Source organism: Lontra canadensis, unplaced genomic scaffold, assembly GCF_010015895.1.
Source record: "Lontra canadensis isolate GAN:19392208 unplaced genomic scaffold, GSC_riverotter_1.0 scaffold19, whole genome shotgun sequence".
Taxonomy (NCBI): Eukaryota; Metazoa; Chordata; class Mammalia; order Carnivora; family Mustelidae; genus Lontra; species Lontra canadensis.
Window position 1 is genome coordinate 25,142,258 of NW_022631013.1, and position 26,557 is coordinate 25,168,814.

At 39.3% G+C, this 26,557-nt stretch overlaps 1 protein-coding gene across 8 annotated transcripts in view; it reads right to left on the reverse strand.

Annotated features, from left to right (window-relative positions):
- LPAR1 (lysophosphatidic acid receptor 1) overlaps window positions 1-26,557 on the reverse strand; it is a 200,094-nt gene that overhangs the window by 92,403 nt on the left and 81,134 nt on the right. Inside the window, exon 1 of one of the 8 annotated variants that reach the window (XM_032860837.1) lies at window positions 16,170-16,192. The exons of the other annotated variants lie outside the window; for them this stretch is intronic. The gene's annotated coding sequence lies outside the window, so the exon portion shown is untranslated. Of the gene's footprint in view, window positions 1-16,169; window positions 16,193-26,557 lie in introns of those variants that run through there. 8 annotated transcript variants of the gene reach the window in all.

The window sequence follows — 26,557 nt, forward strand, 5'->3', positions numbered from 1 at the left end:
ATGCAAAAAAGAATGAAACTGTACCCCTTCTTCTACTCACAAAAATTAACTCAAAATGAATTAAAGACTTAAGTATAAAGCCAAAACCATAAAACTACTAGAAGAAAACATAACAATGTCCTTGACATTGGCCTTGGCAACGATTTTTTTAATATGACACCAAAAGACAAACAACAAAAGCCAAAATAATTAAATGGGACTATATTCTCTATATTCTCTGCCCAGCAAAAGAAATCATCAACAAAATGAAAAGACATCTACATACTGGGAGAAAAAAATCACAAACCACCTATCTGTTAAGGGATGAATATCTGAACTAGATAAGGAATTCCTACAACTCAATAGCAAAAAAAAAAAAAAAAAAATTGTGGATTTTAAAAATGGGCAAGGGTCTTGAATAGAGATTTTTCCAAAGACATACAAATGGCCAATGGATACATGAAAAGGTTCATAACATCACTAATTATCAGGGGAATACAAATCAAAACCGCAATGAGATGTCTCCTCACACCTGTTAGAATAGCTGTCGTCAAAAAGACGAGAGATAATAAGCGTTGCTGAGGTGGTGCGCAAAAAAGAATCCTTGTGCCCCTTGCTGGGAATGCAGACTGGTACAGCCACTTTTGGAAACAGAATGGAGGTTTACAGACAATCAGAACTACCTTACGATCTAGCAATCTCACTTCTGGACTTCATTACTGAAGGAAATAAAATCATTATCTCAAAGGAGTATCTGCACTCCTATTTTTATTGCAACATTAACAACAGAAAAGACATGGAAACAACCTAACTGCCCATGGACAGATAAATGGCTAAAGGAAAAGTGGTGTATATATGTACAATGAAATATTATTTAGCCATAAAAAGGGGGAAATCCTGCCTTTTGTGACATCGATAGACCCTGAGGGCATTATGCTAAGTGAAGTCAGACAGAGAAAGACAAATATTGTATGCCCTCACTTGTATGTGAAATCTAAAAAAGTGAAGTCATAGAAATAGTGAGTAGGACAGTGGTTGCCAGGGGCTAGGAAGTAGAGGAAATGGGGAGATGTTGGTCAAAGTTTACAAAATTCCAGTGATAAAATGAGTAAGTTCTGGGACTCTGTATAGCATGGTGACTATAACTAACATTCTGTATTATACACTTGAAAGTTATTAAGAGAATAGTTCTTAAATGTCATGACCACCAAAAAAAAAAAAGGTAATTATAAGAGATAATGGTTATGTTAACTAAACTTTTTTATAATCATTTTGCAACATATACCTACAAATCATCATGTTGTGCATCTTAAACTCAGTGTTACAGATCAATAATATCTCAGTAAAGCTGGGGGTGATAAGACTCATGGATAAAAGTGGACAAGGGAAATAAGTATTTCTAAATTGAGTGCAAAATGTTACCGAGCTCTCTGGTAACTAAACCAAAAAGAGAAAATGAAGAGCTGCATATTAACTATTGGGAGAGAGAGACTATGTTCTACTAAATCTAAGTGAGAGTCATCATGTGGTAAAAACAGAAAGAAATATTAATATGGCCATTTCTTCTCTACCAACCCTCAATGAAAGCAGAAGACAAAAATCCATGGTTCTTAGGATATTTGCAAATGACAGATCCAATAAAGGGTTAGTACCCAAAACATATTTAAAAAACTTATACAACTCAACACCAAAAAAAACCAAATAATGTAATTTGAAAATGGGCAGAGGACACAAACAGACATTTTCCAAAGAAGGTATACAGATGGCCCACGGACACATGAAAAGATGCTCAACATCACTGATCATCAGGGAAATGCAATCCAAACTACACTGAGATACCACCTCACACCTATCAGAATGGCTAAAATCAAAAACACAAGAAACAAGTGTTGGCGAGGATGTGGAGATATAGGAACCTTCTTGCATTGCTAGTGGGAATGCAAACTGGTGTAGCCACTGTACAAGACATATGGAGATTCCTCACAAAGTTAAAAATAGAACTACCTGTCAATCCAGCAATCACACTACTGAGTATTTACCCCCCAAATACAAAAATAGTAATTCCAAGGGATACATGTACCTCTATGTTTACAGCAGCATTAATCATAATAGCCAAATTATGGAAGCAGCCCAGTGTCCATTAGATAGATGAATGGATAAAGAAGGTGTGTGTGTTGTGTTCCACATGTGTATGTATACACACACACACATACACACACACACAATGGAATATTATTTAGCCATAAAGAAGAGTGAAATCTTGCCATGTCATCATGGATGGAGCTAGACAGTATTATGCTAAGTGAAAAAAGTCCATCAAAGAAACACAAATACCATATGATCTCACTCATCTGCGGAATTTAAGAAACAAAACATATGAGGAAAGAAACAGGTAGAGAGAGACTGACAAACCAAGACAGGCTCTTAACTATAGAGAACAAACTGATGGTTACTAGAGGCAGGTAGGGAGGTAGGTAGGGTAAGGCATAGAGGAAATAGGTGAGGGGGTTTAAAGAGTACATTTATCATGATGACCACCAAGTAATATACAGAATTGTCGAATCACTATACTTCACACCTCAAAGTAACATAAGACTGTATGTTATCTATACTGGAATTAAAATTAAAAACTTAATAAATAAAAAAAAAAATTAAATCCACAGTTCTCAGAGGGCTGAGACTCTTAAACCCAGAACACACACCAGAATGAACAACTCTCCTCACCTCTACCAGAGGCTTTTGCTTTAGCAGAATCCAGTCACCTGTAGTTTTAACACCTTCTTAAGTAAACCTCCATTAAATGCAAGCCATGTTCTTAAATCAGAGTTCTACAGAGACACCTGTATACGGACAATGCATTATCTTCCACATGTATATAACTGAGTGATCTAATAGGCCACAAGGTGAGAGCAGAGGTTGCCAAAGCAGGCTTTGCCACAGAATATTAAAAACACCAATTCCTGGGCCCTATGCGAGGCTCACTGAATCAGACTGTGTGTGGATGTGAACCAGGAATGTGTATTTTATTTTATTTTATTATTTTTTTTAAAGATTTTATTCATTTATTTGACGGAGAGAGATCACAAGCAGGCAGAGAGGCAGGCAGAGAGAGAGGAGGAAGCAGGCTCCCTGCTGAGCAGAGAGCCCAATGCGGGGCTCGATCCCAGGACCCTGAGATCATGACCCGAGCCGAAGGCAGCGGCTTAACCCACTGAGCCACCCAGGCGCCCAGGAATGTGTATTTTAATGACTGCCCCAAGAGAGCCTAGGTTGAAAGCCAGATGTGTTAACTAGTGCATTAGACTGGTGGTTCTCAAACTATAGTCTACAACGCCCAGATTTCATCAGAAGGTTTGTTCAAACACCAGACGGCTGAGCGCTGACCTACGGAGTTTCTGATTCCATAGGTCTGCAAGGGGCAGCCATCTTGCACTCAGTAACAAGTTCTCAAGTGATGCTGGTGGAGCTGCACCAGGGACGACACTTTGAGAACCACTCATGAGACTGTTCCTTTAATCTATCAGTTCCCTCAAATGGCCTTTGATACAACTGGAAAGTAGACAACTCAGGACTGCAGTCTCTGCTAAGTGCCTAAAGTCTAAGTGTTCAGGGCTGTTGAATAAAAACCAGTCCCATGTGTTTTGGATACCAGAAATAAAAAGCAAATTCGGTCTTTTCTTAAAAAAAAAAAAATGACTTTGTAATCCAAACAGAGGGCAATTTTATTCAATTGTGAGGATTTCCAGAAATTTTCTTAGGAAGGAGCTTTGCATTATTCAGTAAAGACTAATTGAAACTCCACGGGTCAGTGATGAAAAGATCGGAGTTCAGGTGTTGCCCTTTATATAAGTCTTGGACATGAACACACACTTACTGAAGCTAAGAACAAGTCATTTTGAGCAGGACTCAGTCCCAGTGTGAGTCCACAAGAATAAGAGGGCTGCAAAATGTACCCAGCACACCATTATACGAACTGACCCACGGAATGAAGGGATTTAATGCTGTCCATCTGAAAGGTGAAAGGTGTCTGCCAAAACCAACAGTTTTCATGTGGACAAAGTCAACAGCAAGGTTTCCTTTAAGAAAAGGACCAGCCAACACGTCTGAGGCATCTTAAAATCATTTCCTGGTCAGAAGCACAAGATCACACCACGATAAAGGAAATAGCTGGTTCACAGAAAGGTTTAAGTTATTAGTCATAAATTTAAAAGAAAACAGAGGGATGTGGACACAGATAGGTTTTAGATCACTTGGAAATGGAATTGGATCCATCTAAAAGATAATTCCTATATACTCATGATTCTCAGGGCGGCTGTAATAACCCTTTTAAATACTCAAGTCTAAAATCTTTGAGATCAATTAGTTCAACCCAAGAACCATTTCATTAGGATCAAAAGCCTTGGTTAAGTCAATACATCATGCAAATGGTCATAAACGGACTTCTGAATAAAGATGACATCAGACCCAACTCCTTGATACGTCTCCACCCAATTTCCGGTTAAAAAGACAAGCAAAAACCTCAACATGGCCTCAAAACCAAGAATAACGGCCTGCCATTAATAATAATAATAACAGGGACCCCTGGGTGGCTCAGTCCTTAGGCGTCTGCCTTCGGCCTGGGTGGGGATCCCAGAATCCTGGGATCGATCCCTGCCTCCGGCTCCCTGCTCAGTGGGGAGCCTGCTTCTCCCTCTCCACTCCCCCTGCTTTGTTCCCTGTCTCTCTCTGTCAAACAAATAAAATCTTTAAAAATAATAATGATGATGATGATGATGATACCCAGCAGTGATATCTACTAAGTACAGTGTATTATCTATAAAGTACAGTGAAGGTGAGGCTGAGTTAAAAAAAGTGAATGTCCACTGAACGCTTCATTTGCTGATAAAGAACAATTAAAAGCGAGAAGGCTCAGACCTCCTCCACTCTCCCTCCTTTTCCAGAATAAAGGGTGGGTACCAAAGAGAACAGCGGGGAACAGCCCTGTATGATGTAGCTCTGCTTTCTGAAATAATCATGTAGCAATCCACTATTTCCCCTTTTCTCCCATCACCCTCGGAAATCCTGTGCAAGGAACTTTTTTGGTTGTCAGTAGGCACAAGGAAGAATCCACAGGCAGGTCCAGGGTCTCCTGAATATGGCAGAATGCAAGTCTGTTCTAAAGAGATCTGGGTACAGGAAGAATTCTAACATGCAGTTTGTCTGTCTGTATACCCGAGGCTCTTAGCACTGATTTGTAACTTGGGAAAGAATGGGCCGAGCTCTAAGTGGGGAGACTTCTTTGGGGCATGGAGCCAGGGTTTTCTCCCGGGTCAGAAGTCAAGGTACAGAGCTTCGGTGGTGAGGTGGTGGGGAGGGGGTCATCCTTGCCAATGGTCCCACTTGCTCTCTGCACAAGAACACATGGCTAGGTGGGAGGGGCAGGGCTGGAATCCAGCAAGCACCCTCCCACTCACTGTGGAGCTGTGCCTGCCCAAAAGAAAAGGCCTTCTGAAACCAGCAGAGCTACACAGCTAGTAACAGGGGTTGGTTTTCAGTCCAAAGTCAGGGTCTGCACTATCCAATACGATGGTCATGCGTAATATGCAAACAGTGCAAAAATAGAACATTTCCATCACTGCAGAAATTTCTATTGGACATGCTGGAATGCTGTCCACAAACACTGTGAAGTGGAGAAAAGCTCTGTTACTTTCTAATTAAAACAGAAGCGGGATAATTCTCTTCTACAAAATGTAGTTTCCAGAGAGTTCTGTCCTTTTGGAGTCAGAATGAAATCTAGCTCCAACCAAGTAGGCATTAAGGCAGTGATGATAAGATCACAGCCGATTAACGATTTCTGTTCACTGTTTCCCAATTTTTCATACATTAAAGTAAAATACATGGAAACACTGAGCGGTTCAAAGTAAATCCCTTAAAAGGAAGAGGGTTCTAATTACATATTTGTCTATATTCCTCTATTATGCTATCCTTGTAAAATTCCCTTGAGCAATCAATTTTTTATCTTACTTTTAAGCCACCCCACACTGCACATGCCACAGTAAATCACTGTAATACTAGAGTATGTATTGTAGCTATTTTAAGACAAAACACACTTATTTTTACCAGACAATATTCACTGTGTGTCAAAGTTAAACCAGAATATATTTCAGAAAGATCTTTTAAAATGGAGAAAAGTATCACACAATATCAATGGGAGAATAGTGAGGATAAATGCAAGTCAATATCCATCAGCTTTTGAGAGCTTAATAGGTGGACATCCTTTTTTAAATTTTATTTTTTTTAAATTGCTTTTCAGTGTTCCAGAATTCATTATTTATGCACCACACCCAGTGCTCCATGCAGTACATGCCCTCCTTAATACCCACCACCAGGCTCATCCATTCCCCCCACCCCTCTCCCTTCCAAAACCCAGTTTGTTTCTCAGAGTCCACAGTCTTTCATGGTTTGTCTCCCACTCCGATTTCCCCCAACTCACTTTTCCTATCTTCTAATGTCCTCCATGCTATTCCTTACGCTCCACAAGTAAGTGAAACCATATGATAACTGACTGTCTCTGCTTGACTTATTTCACTCAGCATAATCTCCTCCAGTCCCGTCCATGTTGATACAAAAGTTGGGTATTCATCCTTTCTGATGGAGGCATAATACTCCATTGTATATATGGACCACATCTTCCTTATCCATTCATCTGTTCAAGGGCATCTTGGTTCTTTCCACAGTTTGGCGACTGTGACCATTGCTGTTATGAACATTGGGGTACAGATGGCCCTTCTTTTCATCTATATTTTTGGAGTAAATCCCAATAGTGCAATTGCAGGGTCATAGGGAAGCTCTATTTTTAATTTCTTAAGGAATCTCCACACTGTTTTCCAAAGTGACTGCACCAACTTGCATTCCCACCAACAGTGTAAGAGGGTTCCCCTTTCTCCACATCCTCTCCAACACACGTTATTTACTATCTTGTTAATTTGGCCATTCTAACTGGTGTAAGGTGGTATCTCAATGTAGTTTTTTGTTTGTTTGTTTGTTTGTTTTAAAGATTTTATTCATTTATCTGACAGAGATCACAAGTAGGCAGAGGCAGGCAGAGAGAGAGAGGGAAGCAGGCTCCCTGCCGAACAGAGAGCCCAACGTGGGGCTCGATCCCAAGACCCTGAGATCATGACGTGAGCCAAAGGCAGACGCTTTAACCCAATGAGCCACTCAGGCACCCCCTCAATGTGGTTTTTATTTTAATCTCCCTGATGGCTAGTGATGATGAACATTTTTTCATTTGTCTGTTAGCCATTTGTATGTCTTCTTTGGAGAAGTGTCTGTTCATGTCTTCTGCCCATTTTTGATGTGATTATCTTGTGTGTGTTTTGTGTGTATTGAGTTTGAGGAGTTCTTTATAGATCTTGGATATCAGCCCTTTGTCTGGACTGTCATTTGCGAATATTTTCTCCCATTCCGTGGGTCTTCTCTTTGTTTTGTTGACTGTTTCCTTTGCTGTACAGAAGCTTTTCATCTTGATGAAGTCCCAAAAGTTCATTTTTGCTTTTGTTTCCTCTGCCTTTGGAGACCTATCTTGAAAGAAGTTGCTGTGGCCAATGTCGAAGAGGTTACTGCCTATATTCTCTTCTAGGATTCTGTTAGATTCCTGCCTCATGTTGAAGTCTTTTATCCATTTCGAGTTTATCTTTGTGTATGGTGTAAGAGAATGGTCAAGTTTCATTCTTCTACACATACCTGCCCAATTTTCCCAGCACCATTTATTGAAGAGACTATCTTTTTTCCACTATTTTTTCCTGCTTTGTCAAAGATTATTTGACCATAAAGTTGAGGGTCCATATCCGGGCTCTCTACTCTGTTCCACTGGTCTATGAGTCTGTTTTAGTGCCAGTAGGTGGGCATCCTCTTATCCCTAATTGAAGGTAAATAAACATGAGGATCTAAAACCATAAATACACATGGGATTTTTCCTGCCAAGGGTAATAGGGCAAAGCAATTCAAACTGTCAGTAAAAGAAGAATATAAGGACCAGGCTAATTTGCATGCCTAGATCAGAAACTCTGGAAATCCAAGCAGGTCTTCAGGAGCCCATTTTGAAATGGAATCCTTAGTTCCCATGGAATCAATCGGAAAGTATTTAAACCACAGAGATTCATTCTCAAACAGAGGAGGACAGATGATGGCTGCCCCAATCCCTAAAGTTTAGTGGGCAAAACCAGAATACTCCAAGGTAGAAGAGCATTCACAGGTGCACACTCACGTCTCAAGTGCTGATTCAGAGAAAGGTTGGCCTAAGTGCAAAAAGCAGGATGGCACCCAAATCATCCTAGCGCCCATCCTCCGGGGAAACCTAAAATAAAATTTGCTTAGTGGGAAGTGCCTTTGAAAGTGCAGGCATCTCTGAGAATGCCTAGTAGAGTTTCCCTACTTAGAAGGACAAGTTCCTTCCGTTGTCGGGAGATGGAGGAAGGTGAACTATTATTTGGAATTCAGTGACTTCAAAGTGGTGGCAGCAATCACAGAATGAGCAGAATCACCCAGGTTTCTGTACAACATGGTATGACCGGGAGCTTCCTTCCTTCCCAAGAGCACCATCCGTCTGAAGTCATCTGTCTGGGAGCCAGCAAATGACAACTAAATCAGTCTTTATGGGAATGAAGGCAAGATGTGAGCCACAAATCTTCATTATCTCCTAACACCTCTGATTGTACTTCAGGTTCTCGTGGCTCACAGAAGCAAGAATGTAATGGAAACCAGAATTAGGCTAAGCAATAATCCAAAAGTAACAATGTGTTTACAAGTACCTGTGAACATTGTGCCAACTATGGTTTTTATACAGTGTCCTTATATTTTTAGTCGTGTCACAATCTGATTAATGATTCCAATAAAGTTTATCCCAACAAGTCAGACTTAGGAGGAAATGACCAACTCATCACTCCATGAAGACATAATCAAGGCTCTATCATACACCCAATAGACAGCTTACACAGTTCTTTGTGCCCATAAACATCTGTAAAGCATATGACTTGAAAACCTTCACCTTCCAATGATAGTAATAGTCACCAGTTTTGGCCAACACTGACTCTGTAAGACATTTCTCCCCATCCATCCTAGTCCTCAAACAGCCATATCTAGTTTTGAACTGAAGTTTGCTTTACTCTTATTCTCTCTTTTGTACCTTCAGCTTTGTTCTCTCCTCCATTCCCAGCCCTCAGAATAAAAACATACTATAATTCATATTTTTAACAGAAGAATACTCCCTTGACCCCAGCTACTACTTCTTCCTCTCTCCCCACGCCCCACTTTGCTCCTTCCCTCCATCACCCTCTCTGTTTAAGGCCAAGAACACTGAAGTAACAGATTGTGTTCACTGCCTTTGCATCCTTCAATGATGTACCATGGCTTCTGCTCTCACCAACTCAAATTTTTGAGAAAAGATCACTTTCCTCTAAATAAGGACATTTCTCTGTCTTCATCTTACTTGACCCTTGAGTGGCATTTTACACTGTCAGTCACTATCTTTTTAAAGTGGCCCTACTCATGACACCATACTCCCTTGATTCTTAACCAACTTTCTGACAGCTCTCTCTCAGCCATCTTTGCAAGATCCTCTTCCTTTGCTGATCTGGAAATGTTGGTGCACCCCTGAGTTCTCGTCTGGCTCTTTTCTATTCTCCTTCTGCTCCCTCTTCTTAGACCAGCTTATTCATACCAATGGATCCCACAGATTTTTGCAGGCTGATGCTTCTTAACTATACATCCCCATTCTAGAACATTCTCCCACACTCCAACTGGCCTATATATAATTTAAGGACCTCACATTTTAAAATATTCCAAATCCACTTATTATTTTCCTACTTCGAACATGCCACTAAATCCTATTGACAACACTTTCCACTAGATTCTAATCCACTCTCTCTCCTCTACTGCCCAGTGTCCCTTACTTAGTTCAGATCATCTCCCCAGGACAATTGTAGGAATCTCTATCACTAATCTTACTGCACTTCTCTGCCCCTCTCCAACTTAACCTGCCATAGTAGGTTCAGATCTACCTGAAAAGCCTGTGGAAATCCTTTCAATTGTTAAGAATTGAGACGGAAGAGACAAACTTAGATTCATCTCCATACTCCACAAGACCTCTCATAATCTGGCCTCTGCCTCATGCATGAGCAAGTCTTCCATTATTTACCAACGGAACTACTTGGTGTTCCTAGAACACACCGTATTATTTCAAGCCTTTTATATCTATTTTCATGGATTAAAATGCCCTCTTCCACTACTGAAATGCAAAGTAAGCTCGTCTTTATCTTTTGTTACCAAATCCCAGCAGTCTCCAGTCTCCTTAGTCACACACACAGACCTATCAGTACCAGCAGAGAGTTGTGTATCCTCATATATGTCGTCCTCTCTGCACCTTGCACACAAGAGATAAGAGCCACCACACTAAACTATTTATGACACAGCTGCCGGACTTTGTGCTCCTTGAGGACATAATCAGCACCATAATTATCTTGTTCTACTAATACCCAGTGCGCCTGACACACAGTCCTCAATAAAGGCTTGTGGAACAACAAAAGGAAAAATGAATAAGGACACACAGCCATGAGAAATGAAGAACGAACTAAAGAACTGGTCTACCCCAAACCGCAAAGTATTTAAATACTACTTAACTATATGTCCTAGCCAGTGGATCTCATTTATTCATTCATTCATTCATTCATTCATACAACGAACACTTATTCAGCACCCACGATACACAAAAGGCCATACCACACAAGAAACAACGTGCCGGTAACAGAGTCCTCTCAGCTTTCTCAAGTCACTGCAACCCCCGACAATACAAGAGCCTTCCTGGTCAATCCCACACATTCCCAATTGTCACTAGGAAGACAAAGGAAAAACATACACGAATTGGTAGAAAGATGACCCTTTGATGGTTAAGCATTATACTTAACCTTCTTCTTTAACACATCCCTAAGCTCATTCCTTCTTCCTTAACACACTCACCTGCTTTGTTCATCATGAATTTGGAATTCACCATTGTCCATATGAACATCTACATTACAAATTCCATATTAAGCCAATTCTATTTCTAAAAGTTATAGCCTCAACATGAAAAACACTCCCAAATAATTTGGCTTTATCCAACCCGTACCTCCAAGCAATAACAAAGACAAATCAACATGAAAAAAAATCTGCAGTGGTCTAAGGTGATAGATCTTTATACCACATAAACAAATACAGTTTCTATGAAAAATAAAGCTTTAATGGACCTAAAAGAAAACATAATAGAACACTTATGTAATTGTAGAGAAAGGGGAGGCTATTTTAGCAAAAGCAAAAGCAAAAGCCATACAAGATCAATAGAGGTGACTAAACATTTAAAGCTTCTTTATATTAGGAAAAAAAAGAAAAGGAAATGCACGCTGGAATGTGTTTTACATCGTATGAACACATTACTATCTTAAAAGTTTTAAAAGAATTATATATGATATACAGTTTAGACAAATAAAAAGAAACCTAGAAATGACCATCCTAAGAGAAAAACAATTGATAAATATGAATGAAAATTGATGAGAGAAATCCAAATGGTCCTCATTGAGGATAAGAAAATGTTATAATTTGGGGCACCTGGGTGGCTCAGTGGGTTAAAGCCTCTGCCTTCTGCTCAGGTCACGGTCTCAAGGTCCTGGGATAGAGCCCCACATCAGGCTCTCCTCTCAGCAGGGAGCCTGCTTCCTCCTCTCTCTCTGCCTGCCTCTCTGACTACTTGTGACCTCTCTCTCTGTCAAATAAATTAAAAAAAAAAGAAAAAAAATGTTATAATTCACCTTTCAAAGAAATGGTCAAAGAACACTCAGTTTTAATTAAGTATGGCACTTTCAAATACCGTGATCACAAATTTCAATACGGAACAATCATCCTGACCCTTCAGGAGGACTCTAGCAACGTCTATCAAAAACCAAACAAGCATGCTCTTTGACCTAGCAATTCTGCCTCAAGATATTTGTCCTGGGGAAACAATCAGTGGCCTATGCTAAGACAACTATATGAGGACATCTATTACAACACTGTAACAGAGAAACTGAAAGTAACCTTAAGGTTCCAAGGAAGGGGATTATTTAAGTAAAAAACGTATTTGAAGGATGACACGTATCCTATGGTTAAAAAGTCCCACTGTAGACTTCCTTGCCAGGAAAGCTAAGAACAAATTACCCTCAATACACTCCCAGTACAAAATCATCTAAAACCGCTGAGTATTTGTATACATATGCATCACATACACACATACACCCACACCTGCCTTCATAAATGCCTAGTCAAGGTGGCCAAAAGAGTAATGAACCTCTTGGAAAGCCAAAATGTGTTAAGAAATCAGTCAATGTGAAAGAACACTGAACCGAGTAACCAGGTACATCCTAATCCTGGGTGACTGCTAATTTTTACTTTCACAGGCAGAAAGCAAGTAAAAAGTGGGAAGTCAAAAACCTCTGCAGAAACCTGGGACATCCCACTCACAACCCCTAAATCCCCTAAATTTAGGGGAAAAGATATACTGACCCTCATCGCATAGGAAGCACGTAAGGAAATAGGACTGGCTCAGACTTGAGTATAAGCAGGAAAGAGTCTCTCCTGAGAATTTGCATCCATATACATGCCCTTAATACTGGGGAGGCTTGAATGCACACACTCTGTGTAGCCACTCAAAAGATCTCAAGCTGAACATTTAAACTGAAGTGAACAGGACCCCAAAGTATCTTCAAGGCATCTAGTAGAAGCAAATGCAAGATTTTCTGAACTGATTCACTTTGAGTTCTCAAAGAATTCCCAAAGAAAAAGTTCCTAGAAATGTGAGATCCCATTAAAAAAAAAAAAAAAAATCGCAAAACACATGAGGAAGTAAGGCAACATATACAAGAATCATTAAAAACAACAAACAGAGTTGGACCTACAAAATCTACAAATAATTCCAAAATCTAATGGAATTATTTAATACAGCCTATAAAATAAAAATGTTTATGGGCGCCTGGGTGGCTCAATTAAGTGTCTGCCTCTCTTTCTGTCCCTCCCCCTTGCTTGTGCGCGCTCTCTAATAAGTAAAATTAAAAAAAAAATTTGATATGCTCCTAAGATTAAAAAAAAGGCAGTATATTGTGCTCCAAGGTCACTTTTTTAAAATTTTATTTATTTATTTGACAGACGGAAATCACAAGTAGGTAGAGAGGCAGGCAGAGAGAGAGGGAAGCAGGCTCCCCGCTGAGCAGAGAGCCTGATGTGGGGCTCGATCCCAGGACCCCGAGATCACAACCTGAGCCGAAGGCAGAGGCTTAACCCAATGACCCACCCAGGCACCCCTCTAGGGTCATTTTTATAAGAAGTGTCAGTTTACAGACACATGTATGTACTTAGAAGAGCTGGTTTTAAAAATTGTTAGTGTATGCTTATTTTAAGTGGAAAAATTTGTCTATTTTTGATTTATGCTTTTTAATCTTTTCCAGGGATTCTGAATTATATATGTATCATTTTTATAACAAGTTACCTAAACTTTTTTTTTTTTTAAAGATTTTATTTATTTATTTGACAGGCAGAGATCACAAGTAGGCAGAGAGGCAGGCAGAGAGAGGAAGGGAAGCAGGCTCCCCGCTGTGCAGAGAGCCTGATGCGGGGCTCGATCCCAGGACTCTGGGATCACGACCCGAGCCGAAGGCAGCAGCTTAACCCACTGAGCCACCCAGGCGCCCCTTACCTAAACTTTTTAAAACAATGCTGAACATATGTATTCGAGTATATGAAAAAACATACCAAAATGTCAACAGTCAATATTTCTAGTTTATAAGAATTTGAATGATTTTTACCTATAGTTTCTAATTCACAATCACACAAGTATAGGTACAAATATAGATAAATTATATGTATAAATACAGAAGGAAACAGGTGGTATTTTAAAACATATACAGTGGCTTTACAAGAATGTTATTACTACATGACCTATAATTTTTATATTTTACAAATTCATTTTTTTATTGTTAATATCGGTTACATTTTACACATTTTCATTTGGTGTTTCAAAATTCAGAAAAAAATTAACATGTGCATATGAATATATAAGTGAGCCAGTTGGGTCTCAGAATTCTGGATAGAACTTTGTATAAGAAAACCCCATTTTAAAATTATCAAAATTGAGAACAAACATGCAGCATATCCACACATTTACATACAATGTTTTCAGAGGGTTATACTGTTATGGGAAAGTGTTGTCTTTAAATGTTAAAATTTTAAAGCCCACAACCAAAACAGGTGCAGATCTCATGAGCCATCTGCAGGAGGATAACAGGCAGAAATAACAGAATGCTAGCAGTGGCTGTCCCTGGTGGTGCAGTTTCCTTCTTACATTAATATCAGGGGAGAGAGAGAACAAGAGGGCCAGTCAGGGTTTCTCAATGCTGACACACATCTGGCCCCAATTTTTGAGTCCTGGGAATCAGAGCAGTGCAAACAAGAGAACCCGGAAAATAAGACAGGAACTAAAACCACCTATCTTAAAACACATTAAAATTTAGAATAATTGGCACTTAGAGGGGAAAAGTCAACATTGACTAGGGCCTTTCTACATAAGGAGAAAAGACCAATGTGACTAAGGAAAAGGGGCATAGCTAATAATGCATGGTGGCTGCCACTTCTCTTTAATGCCATCAAAATCCACATCAGATACACGATTTGTGTGCTGGCATAGAGTATCTTTAACCTAAAAAACAGATTTTAATCTCTTATTTATTCAGGAATCAACATTCAAACTATAGGCAACACACTCTGATGAAACTTTAAATATGCATTATTATTAGCAAATGAGAGGAAAACCTCACATTGCCTGGTTGAGTTTACACAAAAGGTCATGACTCCCCCTTTCTACAAGCAGATCCCTAATCAAAGGACATGAATACAAAGTCTCAGAACAAAACTTTTAATTTATTCTATTCAGTCTTCGTCTGATCTCTAAAGGAGTGATTCTGCTGTGCCTTCCAAATTCGCAGCAGACCTGATGTATAAACATCGAATCATCAAAGACAGTTCAAGAGAGCACTCTGCTTCCAGAAACATTACAAGGAAAAACTAAGACCTTCTACACCTGCAAATAATAAACTTCAAAGACAACCCCAAACTAGCCTGGCATTTATCACTAATGTGCCTAAGTATATGTGTGTATACTCAATCAACCCACTATAGTTTACCTAGTCTTCTTTAGCTCTGAGTTCTTGCATTGTGTCCTCAACAGCATCTCCCAAATGGAAGGAAATTTCTAGTCCAGTTCTGCCTCTTATCCAATGCTTTAATCGTGCCTACATTCTCCAGTAGCTGCAGGAAACTTCCAATGATGGGAAGCTCACTACTTCCCAAGGCCATCCATGAAATCCTCAAGCAGGTTGCTTCCTAGAAATTCTCTCTTAGATGTAGTTCAAGTCATTCTGACTGAGAAGGCCATGCACGGGACGCAGCCGCTCTTCTATAGCTAAACTGAATCTCATCCTTCAAACACGTGAAGGTATAGCAAACAGATGAACCTAGTGGTCAGGTCACCCGTTTCTTTCTTTTTGTCATTTCTCACGATGTGTTTCACACATCTTCAGAGAAATGTCCCACTCTCCACTCAGAGCACAGCTGTTCTCAAAGGGTGACAGCTAAAACACCTGACAGTACAGCACCCTTGCTGGATGGTTCTACCCAAGCCAAGAGATGGGGAAACCAACCTGTCATTTGCATGCGTGTTAATTTTCACATGTGAGGTGTACAGAGAACACACTGCAATGAAAGAAAGTCTACACGTTGGTATAACAGCCACTTCAAACATCCCCGCTTCAGAAACTGCTACTACTATGAAACGGAGAATTATAAAAATTAAAGTTCTGAAATCTGCTGTTTCTCGAAGAAAATGTGGTCCACCAATAAAGTTTGCTTAAAAATGCAAAGTCCTGGATCCTTCCCAGGTTGCATGAATCAGAATCTTTGTGAGAGGGCCTGGGACTTTGAGTTTTAAAATATAGTCTCTGGTGATTATGACACAATGTAACGGGTGAGCACCACCGGGGTACCCCATGATCGCTACACTGCTGTTGCCTTACCACACACACACATCTCCCTGCCCCTTTCCCTCCATCTCCTGGCCGTCCACAAAGGCAGAAACAAAATGACTAGTACCATCTCACCTGCTTTCAGTTGATGGCTCAACTGGGATTAGAACCAAATAATAGTAATCACTTCTTTTAGCTCCAGTCCAAGCTCGTCCCTAAAAAGGAGAACAGCCAGTCTGTGAGGTAGGAGGAGGAGGAGAGGGGCTGAGTATTAGATGGGGCTAAATTTGGGCAAACAGCCTAAAGCAATTATCCACACTTGATCCTTGGAGGTAAGCGGTAAAAAGCTGAGAAACTGCTCGATGTGGAGGAACCTGCCAAAAGAGGAGAGAAGAGAGGAAATCCCAAGCAACAGAGAAGGGGAATTCCTGTGACTGTACAGGACACACTAACTGGCTTCAGCCCATGGCTCGGTGAAGGCTCTGTTGTTTCACTCTTAGAACGTTGTCGAGTACTCTTGATTTCAAACGAAGCTTTATGCAATTTAGAAAACATTTTTCCCCAGGTAAGCAAACTCAAAATGAAAGTCTGCGTTTGCTGCAACTAGAACCAAAATCCAAAGGTCCCTTTTATATGCAGGGATGAGGATCAAAGTCATTTCCTCAAATATCAAGGAGAAATCCTAACCCTGAACACAAACTGTGCCCATCACAAATCTTTCTGATGTTCTGGGTCCTCGTTTTTCAAACTACACTTCATTCTCCTGCCAAACACAGACGCAAACTGCAGACAAAACATCCTACCACAAAACTAAATCTGAAAATGCCCAAGACCAATAAATCCACAAGAAAGGGGGCGAAAGTCCAAACCCAAAATGGTAAGTGTAGTAACGATGATCCTTTACCATGTGGTAAAAGATGAATCCAATTAATGTTACCTTAAAAAGAATTTCAACAGCTCCTCTCTTTTCTGTTATAACTGCCCAGGATAGGCCTCAGAAGCCAGCAGTTTGATGGAGACATTTTCTGACCAATGTACTACTTCACCCTGTGTGGACTCTACGACCCAAGCGTTAGTGGATTCCATAATCTGTCAAACATTTACAATTATAAGGGCATCAATAAAAATGGAATTGTCCTATGGTTGTTTTCTAGATTGCTCTGATTCCAAAGTAACAAAGAGAAGGAAAAAAACAAATAGTGACCCCCAAAATTACATTCTGTTAAATCCTGAGACTGGAAGGGACCTGAAAGATTATCTGTTAAATCCCTCGGCCATCCATTCCCTCTTCCAAACAACTCAGTCGTCAAGCAAGTCATTATCAAGGGCAATTTCAACATATTCAATAGTCTGACCTCTCTGCTTAGCTCCTCATTACTCAGAGTCGCCCGGTGACACTTCCAAATCCCCCTTCTAACTGGAACTGGACATTCAAACAGCTGTTTTCACTCACATACAATATATCTGCCCTTGGATGTCAAGTTCCCAGCTTCCCACCCTGGCCAATCAAAATGCCACGGTCTACCCCCTCAGCTCACCACATACCAGCTTGCTACCTCTCAGGCTCCTTTCTGCCCTTTCAAACCCCAATTCTGACTCAACTCCAAACTGCCTGTTCTGTTCCCGTTCACAGCCTCCAGGGGTCCTATGGAGAAAACAAGATGAAGATGTCACTGCTAACTGATGTGTTCTAATCTCAGCAGAGCCCACAATAGCACCGTTAGTGCTGTCCTTTCTCTCTGCTCTCTTCCATTTCTCGTGGTATTTCTTCTAAGTCTTTAATCCTTTCAAATAAGCCCCGTAACTTTCACATCCATCGTGGAGAAATCAGTAAGCATCAGGCAAGAACCCCCTTTAAGTTCTGTCCTTCCCCTCCTGCTCCACCCTACTGCCCATCACTTGAATAATCTGGGCCATTATTTTCACTTATCTTCTCTGGTTTACACACCACACACAGCCTAGACCACACCTCTCAGTGAAATCTTTTATGAACCTCCTCCCCACCCAGATTAATTGCTACCTGTTCTTTACTGCCTCTGAAACTTACACATACTTCAGATTACACGGTGACCGTGTGGCTGGTGGCACCAACATGAACACCTACAGGACCAGGTATCATAAACCAATGAAGTATCTAGCAAAAATACATCTTAAATGTGCATAATGATACAGAAACCATGCTTGCACTAGACCCAATCTTAACGATGCTCACCGTCTTACCTTTTAAAACCCTGCACCAAATAAAATGCAGAGGAAGCCAAGCTCATTTAGCCAAAGGCACACAATGTCAGGGCCTTCGTTTCCCTTCCTTCTACTTCTTGAGGTGAAAAAGCTAAGGAATATGCCTGTGGGTTATTTTCATAGCCTACCTGTGGTTCATAGACTGGTCCACGTTCACTCTACCCTCAATGGGACAGACGCTTAAAGCACACAGATACACACTTCGCCGATTACAAGGAAAGGATGCAGTGTTGAGCTGAATTCACTGTTACTCAACATTTACCGAAAATATTTTGTGAGAAATAACATTCACAGGCAAGATCTTGAAAGGTACTGAGCCCACTGTTCCATAAGGAATGTGGAAGGCCTATGCTTGGACAGAGCCACACCAGCAAAGAGCTACCTGTCTGAATTATCTTGCCTTGACTCCCATAGAACTGCTTTTCTGAGATAAGCTTTGGCATTATGCCCTTGACCCATATTGAGCAACATTGTTTTTTTAACGCCACTGTTACATTCATTATAAAGACTGTGTTTGGAGACATTGTTAATTATACTAACATATCTAATATTTCGAGAACCATAGATAAAACCTTCTCTCCTCCCAGGGCCAAGAAGTGTTGGGTCCTCTCTTTAGTCCTGATGCTCACAGGTTGTCCGGATCATAGAGGTGATCGTGTTCCCTCTTCGTGTCAACTACTAGGAAGAAGAGTGAAATGTCAAGTCCTTTCCTAATACATGGGTAGGACCCCTCAGGGGGACCCTCCGTCTTGGTCTTTGCTTAAATTCACACTCTCTTTTTCTCTCTGCATTTCCTTCCTGTGCATATTAAACTTCTTTTTCTTCAGGAGGGAAATGCACAAATAACCAACACAGTATTTTCAGTTAGCTCCCACCTCTACAGTTTGTCAGTATTTAAAGACAAGGCCTCCCTTCTCACTCATTTTGTAGCTCTAGAGTCTAATAAGCAATCATTTATTGCCAAATTGAATTACATCGCATGATTACTTCCAGTTATGGCTGAAATGGTAAACTACCTCCTTCTTAAGGAAGGTCATTTAATTTCCTCAGAAGAATAAAAGTGGCCTCTGTCCTTAACACCAATGGCATCTAGAAGGCATTATGGAGAAAACCTTCAGGAAAACACAGTAAACAAGTACAGGTATAAACACTACATAATTTTTAGTCATTTGCTATCCATTTTTAGAATATTTGTTCCATTTGTTAGTAGTTAACCAGGAGCCTACTAACCAGGAATATTCCACAATCAGTTAATATAGTGAATGCAATTAAAACCAAAATATGTTATGGCATATTAAAATCTGTGTATTCAAAGGGCAAAGGACCAAGAGAAACCTCAAGAAAATGTTCTCTGTTAGAATATCTAACTGTGGGGGAGTGAAAATATTACCACAAAGGGAAGAAGTATATCCACTAGTGAGGGCAGATCAGTTCCACTCAGTGTCATCCAGGACTGATTATTATTAAAGCTTGAGGCTCTGATCATTTTCCAAGTTCTGCAAATCTACATTTATACAAATTTCAATCTTTAAATTTTTCTGAAATTCAGCTGGCAGTACTGTGAAGTGTTATCATTGTTTCGAAAAGCAATTTAATAATTTCTCCTCACTAGTCATAAAAATCATCCCTACTTTTTGAGTAAGACCTAACTAGGAATCTGCTCTAAAGAAATTATCCAAGGGGTACCTGGGTGGTGTAGTTGGTTAAGCCTCTGACTCTTGGTTTAAATGCTCAGGTCTGATCTCAGGGTCTTGGGATTAAGCTCTTCGTGGGGCTCCACACTCAGCATGGAGTCCACTTCTCTCCCTCCTTTCCTCTGTTCCCCTCCCCTGTGTGCATGCGTGATCTCGCCTTAAAAAAATAAATCTTAAAAAAAAAATCATCTGAAATGCAGAAAAAGCCATGCATACAAAGGTGTTCACTGAAGTGAGAGGTAGAACTACTGCTGGAATTAAGGTCACCTCTAATTAGGATATATTATTAAGACAAAGGACAGGATAGTCATTGTACCCAATAAGATACTGACCCCATAAAACGTATCAAGAAATTAGAAGGAAATATCTCATAAAAAGTTGACAATTGCTATCTCCAGGTGATAACTCTAACTTGTTTTTACCTTCTTTATATTGAGAAATGAGAAAATGAGAAATGAGAAAACTAAATGTCCAAAAACAGGACAATGGTCAAATGAACAACAGTTTAACAACTTAATCCAAATGGATTACTATTAGGCTATTAAAAAATATAATGATTCAGTCCATATGGCCACATCTAACAGTAAACAGAAAATGGTCAGTAAAGGCACAAAAACAGACATATAGATCAACAGAATAAAAGAGCCCACATATGCTTATATGGTCAATGAATCTACAACAAAGGAGGCAAGAATGTACAATGGAGAAAGACAGTCTCTTCAACAAATGGTATTGGGAAAACTGGGCAGCTACATTCAAAAAATGAAATGGACCACCTTCTTATACCATACGTAAAATAAACTCAAAATAAAGACCTAAATGTGAGACTTGAAACCATAAATTTCCTAGAAAGAAACATGGGCAGTAATCTCTTCCAAATCAGTCATAGAAACAGTTTTCTAGCTATGTCTCCTGAGGCAAGGGAGACAAGCAAAATTAAACTATCAGACTTAATCAAAATAAAAAAGCTTCTGCACAGAAAATGAAACAATCAACAAAACAAAAAGACAATCTACTGACTGGGAGAAGATATTTACAAATGACATATCTGATAAAGGATTAGTATCCAAACTATATAAAGAACTTCTACAACTCAAACCCCCAAAACCAAGTAATCCAATTTAAAAGTAGGCAGAAGATATGAATAGACATTTTCCCAAAGAATAAAGATGGGCAACAGACACATGAAAAGATGCTCAACATCACTCATCATGAGGGAAATGCAAATCAAAAGTTTAATGAAATATTACCTCATACCTGTTTGGATGGCTAAAATTGAAAACATAAGAAATAACAGTGTTGGCAAGGCTCTGGAGAAAAAGGAATCCTCACGCACTGTTGGTGGGAATGCAAATTGGTGGAAAACCATATGAAGTTCCTCAAAAAATTAAAAACAGAACTACCCTATGATCCAGTAACTCTACTGTGCATTTCCTCAAAGAAAACAAAAACACAAATTCAAAGATAGATGCATTCTATGTTCATTGCAGCGTAATTTACAATAGCCGCAATATGGAAGCACCCCAAGTGTCCATACCTAGATGAATGAAGATATGATGTACACACAAACACCACACACACACACACACACACACAGAGTATCACTCAGCCATAAAAAGAATGCAATCTTGCCATTTGTAACATGTATCAATCTAGAGGGCATAATGCTAAGTGAAATAAGGCAGATGATCACGTGATTTCACTCATATGTGGAATTTAAAAAACAAACAAACAAAAAAAGAGACACAAAAGAAAACAAAAACCCAGACTCGTAATTACAGAGAACTGATGGTCACCAGAGGGGAGGTAGGTGGGGGGATGGGTGAAATAGGTGAATCGGATTAAGAGTACACTTATTGTGATGAGCACTGACTCATGCAGAGAATTATTCAATCATTGTATTGTATACCTGAAACTAATATAACACTGAATATTATACTTGAATTAAAAAAAAAATTAACTTTCTTAAAAAAGAAATGGTCAGTAGAAACAAAAACACATTTGTTAACTCTAGGTAGAAGTAGGCCATAAAATAGACCACAGTGGAAATAGGCCATAAAATTAACATGATTAAATGAAAAATATACTACATTAGGGAACTGCAAACATGAGTGGGTTTGTTTATTTAAATATTACCATAATGCAGTGGTTTCATAATGTCTGGTTTCAGAAAATTTTTAAGCATTTTAAGGAATATTCTAATCAGTGTTTTTATATAAAAACTTTTTAAAAGGAGTTGAACAGTTTTGTGAATACTTTAAGATATGTTTACTGGAAAATTTTTACTACCTGAGTTATTCCACCATCAAAATAGGACGAAAAAGGAAAGAACCCAGGTAAGTAAATAATTAGGTCAGTACATTCTCCCTATATTAGTATTAGCCCCAAATAGTCCACTAACCTCTGCTGTAACAGCAATGGACACACTTAAAACTTTTTTCCCAAAATTAATGGAACACTAAGTATATTTTTTACAGTAACTATTATAGTTACTGTAAAATAATATATTAGACATGAAACCTGAGCTGATTCTTGCTCCTAGAGAAGGTGTTCAACAAGGTCCCTAATTCCTGGAACAGATACGAATTTGTGATTTGTGGTCTTCCACTTTAAGGTGGCCAAATGCTTGAAGAGTTGCCAAGATTCCATTTCCCAAGGTCACGGTGACAAAGCAGCTCTGCTTGAGGGTTGACATTCCCTTGAACAAGCAGAGACGTTCAAGTGATGCTCCTAATTCTGAAGATAAAATTCCTCCAGGGAGCTTTAGATTTCTGTCTACACAACTTCAATCCTTGAGCTATCCAGAATGCCTTTCCCTAGAACACCAGGCAGTGCATGAGAACACCCTGTGCCTCTTCCTGGCTTTGTCTGCCTTGAACTTAACCTAACTCCATGACTCCAAACCCTTCTGATTCACTTATTTCTAGTACTAGCCTTAAGCAATACCTGTGCCTATTACCTGCCTGGATTTATGCCCAACCTGTATCCCAAACACCACCTACATGACCTGCCCCTGCCTTGTCCCAGATCAGGAGCCCTGAGGTCCTGGCTGGGTTTCCACAAAGTTTCAGCTTAAAGAGAAGATAATTCAACAACAAATAAAGGAATATGAGCAGATGAATCAGCACCAAAACCCATTAATTAAAATACCCACAGCTACCCAAACTTCTTGAATAAATATTATAAATAAGGAATTAAATAAAGCTCAAACAGAAAAAGCATGTGTCTTGTCTTTTTTTTTTCAAGTACTTTTTACTCAAAAATAAGAACAAGTGAAATAAAGCACTCCTAAGTAAAATAATGACTTAAAACTTTGAAATTACAAAAAACTCCACTTTAATCAACTGATTTAATACGCGTGTAAGAAAAATAGAGTCATCAAGTACTTTTCTTCTGTTCCACTAAGACCCATTCTTTATCAAATATTCTTTAATTAAACTTGGAATAGTCATTAAATAGTCATTAAAACTGAATTAGTCTTCTACATGATTCCTTAGCCCTTTAAATCTCTTTGAAATAACCTCACCACTGTTCAATGGGTTTTTATAAAATGTGATTTTTATATATTCATATATTTTTTTATTATTTTTATATTTTATATTTATTTATTTTTCTATATATTTACATTATATTTATATATTTATATATATTTTTATATATGTTATATATTATATATATTATTATTTTTATATAGTCAATGGGATTTTCTAAAATGTGGGTTATATATAACTTAGATACTGCACATTTCCCCCACAGCAACTACTCAGAAAATAAACTGAAGGAAGATAATGATTTTTCACCTTCATAGACTCTCAAAGGTTAAAAAAAGAAAAATTTAACTTCAGGTATGCACGAACCGCAAACCAGGATGGTAAAGCCGTAAGGATCTGCTCAGTCCTAATTTTTGCCCACCCGTCCATGCGGCCGAGAGAAGCACCAGCTGTGTCATCCTATGAGCCTAGCCTTACAATACAGGTAAGGACGGAAGTACCCAGAGTTCTCCTGCATTTAGCTGGAACCTGTCAGGCTAAATTCGCTTGATGGCACGGGGTCATCAGGTCTTTGAACATTAAACAGCCAGAGCAAAGTCGAAAATAAAAAGTACAGAGTCACAGACTATGACAAGAATGATTAGTGCAAACCGATCCCAAGTCCTGTAGACAATGTTACATTAGTTTCATGTGTACGACACAGTGATTCAACTCCTCTCTAGGTTCTGCTCTGCTCACAAGGGTAGCTACCATCTGGCACTACACAACGCCATTCCAGTATCACTGACTATACTCCCTATGCTGGACCTTTTATTCCCATGACTTACTCATTCCTTCACTGGAAGCCGGTATCTCCCACTGACCCCACCCCGACCCCCACCCACTGCTTCACTCACTTTGCCCATCCCCCAACCTCCTTCTCTCTGACCACCACGTTTGTTCTCTGAATTTATGGGGCCAATTCTGCTTTTTTTCCATTTGTTTTTTAGATTCTGCTTCTGCGTGAAATCAAGGTGCCTGTCTTTCTCAGTCTGACCAAGGCCTCTGTTTTAAGACAAGGACGTAAAGGCCTGGAAAGTGTGGGTACAATCAAAGGCCCCACGGACAGTGGTGACAAAACTGGCACTTGACTCCTGATCTCGCATCTGTCTCTTTTAGTTTCAAACTTATTAATTTCCAATTTAAAATGTTAAAACAAAAACAAAAACAAAAACCTCTTCACACAGATTTAGAAAAGGTGAGGGGAGAACCCTAAAAATCCTACTACAGAGAAAAAAAAAAAATCTTCACAGCAATAATTCCTAATTTCATTCTTGGAAGCAAAAAAGCCACTGAGAAGTTATGAAACACTCACCCAGCCGTGTGGTCCTCACGTACCAAAACTTAATTTCAGTGTTTAACTTTCTTCCAGATTATGCATACCTACTAAATTGGTAATAACACTATATAAGTATTTTTTAATCCAACCAAAACCACACCTATGTATCCAGGCAGGGCTTTATACAGTTCCTAATGCAGAGCAAGCCTTCAATAAACACCAATGTTTTTAGCAATACACAAAATTGCTACAACATATACTTACACCTACCTCCCCAAAATAGCCTTTCTATTCCTACCTGAATTTCATTCAGTGGGGGAAGAAAAGTCACAATTAGGAAGGCCCACTAAGTATCACAAAAAATTGCCAACTCATCAGATCAAAAGGCCTGCCTTCCATCCGTCATTCACTTCTAGCACTCTATTTTGCTTCTATCATTCAATTCTTCCATGACTCTACAGTCCCATGTGCACACAACCCACCACAGCCCTGCGGAGTTAACCCCTTCTCACTCTGCAGATCTAATCAAATGTCACTTCCCCAGGGAAATCCTGATTCACCCCAAAGTCAGATAAGATTCCCCATTTAATCTCTTTTGAAACTCCCTGTTCTTCTTCCCTTCTAATACTCACCATATTTTGTAAGCATATATCTGAGTGACCATTTGGTCAACAGCCCCCTTCCCTCTAGACTCCATGCTTCATGCCTCCAGTGATAATGACTGCTTTATGCACCACTTCATTCCCAGCTACCAGTACAGGAACTGGTATTGTACATAATAAAGACATGTTGAGTAGTGGATGGTCCTAATTCCACATAGAACAGCAAAAGACCAGATCATGGTTTTCAAAATTTCTGAGTTATGACCAGCACTTTTTAATGAAAATGAACAGGCCATAATAGAAAATATAGGAACAAAAAGTGTTACAGTTTTTAGTTTATAGTTAAGCTGCATGAAACTTGTTTTATTCACATATATAACCATTGCTAACCTTGGGACATGGTTAAAAAAAAAAAAAAAAGCCGAAAGCCACTAAACCAGATATCCCAATACAATTCCTCCCAATTCCCATTAAAATGCTCAAGAAGGTGCACAAAATGCCAAAAATCAGCAACAGTACTAGAACAAGAAGGGGAAGGCAAAAATCAAGCCATTATTTCCACTATACTCTTTGAAGATGGATATGCAGCACATTCTTAGACCACATAAATCTGAAAGACACACAATGCATCTTTTGAACTTCAACAGGACAGATGCTCTGATGAATATAGGAAAAATCCTGAGTCTAACTCAGGAATGCAGAAGAATGCAATATTTATCCATTGGCCGGATAAATCTGAGGACATTCCCCAACTACAGAGGAGACACCTTTCCAGCCAGCTAAAGCAAGGGGCCTAATGGTCCCAAGAGCTAACGAGGGTCAAAACAGGCAGATACAAAATACAGTGGCAGACTTTATTACAGAATAGAAGACAAAAATCTGAAGTCTATTCTTACAATTTGGGAGGTAAAACATATACAAATTTACATATAAATGTATAATGGAAATTGGAAAGGGGAAAGAAGGCAAGAATAATTAAAGGCATACTAAATTCTTTGTTATGCAGGGAAGTGGGATCAACGTAATTTAGTTCTTTGACTTTGAGAACCAGAGAAACCAAGGTTTAGGAATGTATTTGGAAAAGGGAGGCAATCAGTTGTAAAATTGGAAACTAGACTTGGCCACTTCAGATACTATAGATGTACTGAACCAACAATGCACAGAAAGAGAAAATAAA